This window comes from Tachyglossus aculeatus, chromosome 5, assembly GCF_015852505.1.
Source record: "Tachyglossus aculeatus isolate mTacAcu1 chromosome 5, mTacAcu1.pri, whole genome shotgun sequence".
NCBI classification, from domain to species: domain Eukaryota; kingdom Metazoa; phylum Chordata; class Mammalia; order Monotremata; family Tachyglossidae; genus Tachyglossus; species Tachyglossus aculeatus.
The window spans coordinates 82,746,328-82,753,513 of NC_052070.1; positions in this window are offsets into that span (position 1 = coordinate 82,746,328).

The following is a 7,186-nucleotide window of genomic DNA, read 5'->3' on the forward strand; positions in this document are numbered from 1 at the left end:
TCTCTGTGCTTCAATTACCTCATCTGTAAAATGGGGATTAATGATTGTGAGCCCCTTGTGGGACGTGGACTGCATCCAACCTGGTTACTTTCTATCTACCCCAGTGCTTAGTACAGTGCCTGGCACATAGTAAATGCTTAACAAATACCATAATGATTATTATTATTATTGCAGTTCCTGGCAACAGGGTTGAGGCCAGTGGCAGGGTTAGGAGCCTGCAAGTTCTGGACCTGCCCCTTCTCCTGAAAACATTATTTAACCTTGAGAAACAGTGTCTAAAATAGAGAATGGGCCTGGGTGTCAGAAGTACCAGGATTCTAATCCCGGCTCAGCCACTTTTCTGTTAGGTTACCTTGAACATGTCACTTAACTTCTCTGTACCTCAGTTACCACGTCTGTAAAATGGATATTAAGATGGTAAACCCCATGTGGACATAGACTGTATCCAACCAGCCATTGCTGGGTAGGGACCATCTCTATATGTTGCCGATTTGTACTTCCCAAGCGCTTAGTACAGTGCTCTGCACACAGTAATAATAATAATAATAATAATAATAATAATGGCATTTATTAAGTGCTTACTATGTGCAAAGCACTGTTCTAAGCACTGGTGAAGTTCCAAGGAAGTTCCAAGGTGATCAGGTTGTCCCATGGGGGACTCACAGTCTTAATCCCCATTTTACAGATGAGGGAACTGAGGCCCAGAGAAGTTAAGTGACTTGCCCAAAGTCACACAGCTGACAAGTGGCGGAGCCAGGGTTTGAACCCATGACCTCTGACTCCAAAGTCTGTGCTCTTTCCACTGAGCCACACTGCGCTGAGCCAGTAAGCACTCAATAAATATGACTGACTGAATGAATTGCCTTGTATCTACCCCAGAGCTTAGAAATGTATCTGGCACATAGTGGGCACCTAACAAATACCACAAAATAAACCAAACCCCCCCCAAGAAAACCCATACTTTGGTTTCACTGACACTATCCTTCCCTGGTTCTTTTCCTATCCCCCTGGACACTCATTCTCAATTTCCTTTGCAGGCTCCTCCTCTGCCTCCCACTCCCTAACTGTGAGAGTCCCTCAATGCTCAGTTCTGGGCCCTCTTCTATTCTCCATTAGCACCTACTCCCTTGGAGCACTCATTTGCACTCACGACTTTAACTTCATCTTTATGCAGATAATTCCCAAATCTACTGATTGCTCTCCTTCTCTGCAGTCTCATATTTCCTCCTGCCTTGAGGACAACTCAACTAATGTCCTGCTGACATCTCAAACTAAACATGTTTAAAACAGAACTCCCCATCTTCCCACTCAAACCCTGTCCTCATCACTGAGAAACACCACTACCATCCTCCCTGTCTGACAAGCCCAAACCTTGGCATTATCCTCCACTCATCTCTCATCAACCCACAAGTTCACTGTCACCAAATCCTGTTGGTTCAAACTTCACAACATCTCTAGAATCAGTCCTTCCCTCTCCATCCAAACTGCTGCCATGGTGATCAAAGCACTTATCTTATTCTGCCTCGACCCACTGAATCAGTCTCCTTGCTGACTGTCCTCTTTCCAGTCTCTCCTCCCTCCAATCCATACTTCATTCTGCTACCCAGATCATTTTCCTGAAAAAAGTCCAGATCGTGTTTCCCCACTCCTCAAGAACCTCCAGTGTTCGCCATCCATCTCCACATAAAGCAGAAACTCCTTCCCATTTGGTTTAAAGGACTCAATCACCTTACTCCCTCATATCTTACCTCACTGATTCCCTTCTACAACCCAGAACTTTCACATTGTTCCTCTGACACCAACCTAATCACTGCACCCCTCACCCACATACCACCTCTGGCCTGGAATTCCCTCTCCCTTTATATCTGACAGATGATCACTCTTCCCACTTTCTAAGCCTTATCTCCTCCAAGAGGCCTTCCCTGACTACATCCTCATTTCCTCTACTCCCCCTCCCTTCTGCGTAGCCCTTGCACTTCGATTTGTACATATCTGTACTTCATTTATTTCTATTCATGTTGGCCTCCCTCTCTAGACTTTAAGCTCCTTGTGGGCAGGGAACACCTCTACCAACTCTGTTATATTGTACTCTCTGAAGAAGTTAGTACAGTGCTTGCCACACAGTAAGCATTCATTAAATATAGTTGATTGATTAAGCTATGTGCCACTTGTCTGCCATATTAATTTGAGGAGAGGCACCTCCAAAGATTTGTCTTGTCCTCTTCTCAGAATGCTTTGTTTTTGCTTGATCTCACTTTTCTGCTAAGTAGAAATGTCCCAAGGACACTCAGAGAAAAGATAAATAATAGATGGATCTGGCAGAAGAGCTGAAACAACTGTGGAAACGAAAGTCCATCAAAGGAAAGCCATTTATCATATTGGCAACTGGATGGTTCAGCAAACATCAGTTAAACATCTCAAGGAACTGGGGATTCATTATATGCTGACCTCAGTTCAGAAGGCTGAACTGCCACACAACCTGGAGATTTTAAAATCTCAACATAGATGATTATAGTATACTTACTGCATTATAGTGTACAAAAGAAAATAGGAGAAATAAAACTACACTACACACTTTTAATGCTCCTTTGAAATATGTGGGGGAACTCAGTATCCCACAGAGACATCAAAAACCTGGGTAATAACCAGGTTTTTCTGTTCCTAATCTGATTCCCTGGTTTGTAACTCCAGTATAGCTATTTTGATATCCTTTGAGATGGATTGAACCGTGATGTTTCTGGACCTTCTCCCTAGTAATAATAGTATTTGTTAAGCAGTTACTAATGCCTGGGAAAGAATTAGACATGGACACTGTCCTTTGAAGGGATACACAGTCTGTGAATATAGGGAAGGGAGAGGACCGGAGACAGAGACATTAGGAGCAGTGAGACAATAAAACATGAAAAAAAGCATAAAAAACAAGGGCCAAAAAAAATACACAGTATAAAAATGAAGTTAGTAGGGTGCTGTGGTTAGAGAAGCAGAATTTCAGCTGCCTCATGATTCAGAGTCTACAACATATCGGTAGTCAAACGATGGCTACTGCGGTGACTAGCCTTCCCAAAGGCTTATTATGGAAGCCTCATGCTGCTGGTGCAGTTCTCTGAAGCTGTGTTTGAAGTAGGTATATGTTTGTTTCATTGCACAATGGTCAGACCAAGCAGGTGTTTCCTGGGTGAAACCAGGAAGTGGAGGGAGAATAGGCATTTTATCCCCATTTTACAGATGAGGAAGCTAAGGCAAAGAAAAGTTAAGACTTGCATAGTGTCATTCAGCCGGCAAATGGCAGGACTAGGATTAAAACTCAGGTTTCCTTGCTTCTCGATTATCTTGTATCTACCTCCAGTATGTAGCATAATGCTTTGGCATCCACTTGTTAAATAATTATAGTTATTATTATTAATAATAATCATATTTATTGAATGCTTACTGTGTGCAAAACACTGTACGAAGTGCTTGGTAAATGCTTAGTACAGTGCTCTGCACAAAGTAAGCATTCAAAAAATACAATTGAAAGAATGTTTGGGAGTGTACAATATAACAGCAGACACATCTCCTGCCTGCAGCAAGCTCACAGTCTAGCTCATGTCATATTATTATTATCATTACTATAATTATTACTATCTTACGGCAGGGCCATGTCCCTTGTAAATAGTTGGCACTTGGGAGGGATATCTTATGAGGAGATGAAGGCCTTATCGGGAGATCTGATTACAGAAGGACTTTGAAAATGTGGAATGCTGTTGTCTGCCTGCCTGAAGTGAAAGGGGAGGGAAATCAGGTAGGAAGGAGGTTAAGAGCAAGGGGTGGACTGTGGAAGAGATGAGAATGAAGCACATTGAGTAGGTTGGCCTGAGAGGAAAGAAGTGGGGGAGAAAACTGACAATGACTGCTACTAAAGACTGCTGTCAGGGGTGAGCATGGCATGCCCAGCATGGAAATGTCATACAGTGTGCCTGGGCTGGCCACAGTGGGCAGTGCAGATGTCCAATTCTCTCTGCTGTGTGATCTTGGGTAAGTCACTTAACTTTTCTGTGCCTCAGTTCCTTCATCTGTAAAATGGAGATTAAGACTGTGAGCTCCATGGGGGACAGGGATTGAGTTCAACCCGATTTGCTTGTATCCTCCCCAGTGCTTAGTACAGTGCCTGGCACATAGTAAGCACTTAACAAATGCCACAGTGTGCCCACCACCTTTCCTGTCCCCCCTTCACCCCCTTTGACTCCCTTCCCATCTAGACTGGGAGCCCGTTGTTGGGTAGGGACCATCTCTGTATGGTCCCAACTTGTACTTCCCAAGCGCTTAGTACAGTGCTCTGTACACAGTAAGCACTCAATAAATACAATTGAATGAATGAATGAATGAATGAATGAATTCCTCCAAGCATACTCCCTGGGGGGTGATGATCTCACTGGACCTTCTAGACTGTAAGATAACTGTAAGCAGGGAATGTGCCCGTTTATTGTTGTATTGTACTCTCCCAACTGTTTAGTACAGTGCTCTGCACACAGTAAGTGCTCAGTAAATACGAAAAAATGAATGAATCACTGTTTCTATTGAAAACAAAGGGAAGGGTTGGTTGTCTTGAAGTGCCAGCAGGCTGCCCTACCACATACTATTCTAATGAGCACCTCCATGTTCCTTCCTTTCTAAAGGAGGAATAATTAGCAATGTCACCCAGACTAATTCTGTTTTGTTCTTGTGTTGCATAGCACTTTTGTCAAAACTTGTTGGTACTCTGGTGATAGGTGCTATGTAAACAGATAGGTAGAAAAAGAAAACGTGAGCAATGCTAGATTGTGTATAGATACTTCTTCCTTCAGTGTGCAAAGCCTCTATTGTAATGGCAATAACTGCAAGGCATGGTTGAAGAGGAGCAGTGTGGTCTAGTGGGTAGAACATGGGCCTGGGCGTCAGAAGGACCTGGGTTCTAATCCCAGCTCTGCCACTTCTTTACTATGTGACTTTGGGCAAATCACCTCACTTCTCTGTGCCTCAGTTACCTCATCTGTAAAATGGGGATTAACACTATGAGCCCCATGTGTAGTGTGCCCAACCTGACTAGCTTGTATCTACCCTTAGTGCTTAACAAATACATAAAAAAGTGAAAGCAGAAGCCGTTTGGCCTAGTGGGTAGAGCATGGTCCTGGGAGTCAGAAGGATGTGGGTTTTAATTCCAGCCTGCCAAATGCTCGCTGTGTGGCCTTGGGCAAATCCCTTAACTTTTCTGTGCCTCACTTTCCTCAACTGTGTAATGGAGATACCTGTTCTCCCTCCTACTTAAACTGTAAGCCCCATATGAATCATGGACTGTCTCTGATCTAATAAACTTGTACCTACCAGTGCTTAGAACAGTGTTTGACACACAATAAACACCTACTATTAAAAAAAAAGTAAAAGGGGATTCAGCCCTCACTTCTAGTCACATGACCCCAGGGCCTACTGGGTTGGATTTGTTTGTTCTGACTGCTTAGCTTGGATGAGGGCCCAATGAGTGGTGCTGAGTATGTACTGAAAAGGGGCCAGAGCACTGATTACCTGCACTTCTCCCATTGTCCACCTGCCCACAGTGAACTCCCTCCTGACCTGAGGAGTGGGAGATAATAATAACGATAATAATTGTGCCATTTGTTAAGCATTCACTATGTGTCAAGCACTGCACTAAGCACTGGAATAGATACAAGTTAATCAGTCCCTATCTCAGATGGGGCTCACAGTCTAGGGAGGAGAGAGAACAGGCATTGAATCCTTATTTTACAGATGAGGAAAGTGAGGCCCAGAGAAGTGAAATGACTTGCCTAAGGTCACACAGCAGGCAAGTAGCAGAGCTGGGATTAGAACCCTGGCCCTTGACTCCCAGGCCCATTAATCTCTTACTAAGGAGATTGTTTTGTGTGGTGGGGGTGTAAGGGGTGGAGGGGGAGTGAGGGGAGGAGGGAATGTGTGGAAACACTGTCTGTATTTGGGGGATGAGACATTCCAGTCTGGGCTACACAACATTACAAACGCTACAGTTCCAGACTTTATACTGTTCCCTCTCACCTGGAGGAAAGCTGAGCTGTGGAATGTAACATCACCTCTTTAAATGCTTCCTGGACAGGGTCACAATGTTCTCTTTTTATGCCAATCTGCTCCCTGAGGTCCCAGGGCTCCCCCCTTCACCTCCGGCTCCACAAATACACACACTCCAGGTCCTAGGACTAGACTGCCGCTGCACGGCCCCTCACAAGCTAAGCAAAGCCTAGGAGAGCCAAGAAGAAGGGGCTCTGCAGCTTGCCTTGCAGCCCCTGAGCTCCTGTAGGTACTTTGGTCTCTGTTTTGGGGAGAACTCAAACGTTAAGTTGAGGGGCTGGACCAGAAGATGTGGCTGTCACCTGAACACAAGCCAAATATGGCCACTCTTGGATTCTCAAATGGCCTCAAAGTCAGTATAGAAACCTGACAGAAATCTTAGATTCCAGAGCTATCTGGCTGGGAGACTTAGAGCCCAGGGTGGTTCAAATGTTTGTCCTCCCCCAGATCCTGGTCAGATCTGTGAGGGCCAATCCCAACACTCCTGAGCAATGTGGGCTTCCCAAGGACCCAACAGCTTCCATCTGGGCGGCTTCCATTCAACCCTCTCCCTTTGTGCACAGTCGGAATGGTAATGAAAGCAGTTTCACTCAGATCCCGGGGTCACAGCCGTGTCCCCACCCCAGGTGGTAAAGTGGTTCTGAAGACTCATATTTTTCACTTATGCAAATCCAGGTAATAAGGAGAGCTAGAGGTGACCTGAAACGCCCCTTTAAATTGCGGAGCTTGACAACAACGAAATTTGGATATTAGCACTTTAATTATTTCCGGTTGTTTTTGTCTGTATTTGAAAGAGAACCCCCACCCTGAAGTGCATATTTTGAAGCTGAATGCTGGGCTCTCACAACTTCCAATGCCCTTCTGATCAGAGTGAGGAAATGCATTCATGAACAGCTACTTGGGTGGAGAGGCCCAGGACAGCTGATAAACTGTTGGATGGTGGAGGAGTTGGATGGGGTTGGGGGTGGGGCTCAGAAAAAAACGTTAAAGATACTATGAAGCACAACCACAATCAATGTGCTTTAGTTCAGGACTACCAGGAGATAATAACACTGGCAGACCTGCCTTGTGTGTGACAGTAAGGAATCCAGCTGTTCATTTAGAGCAGAGGTGT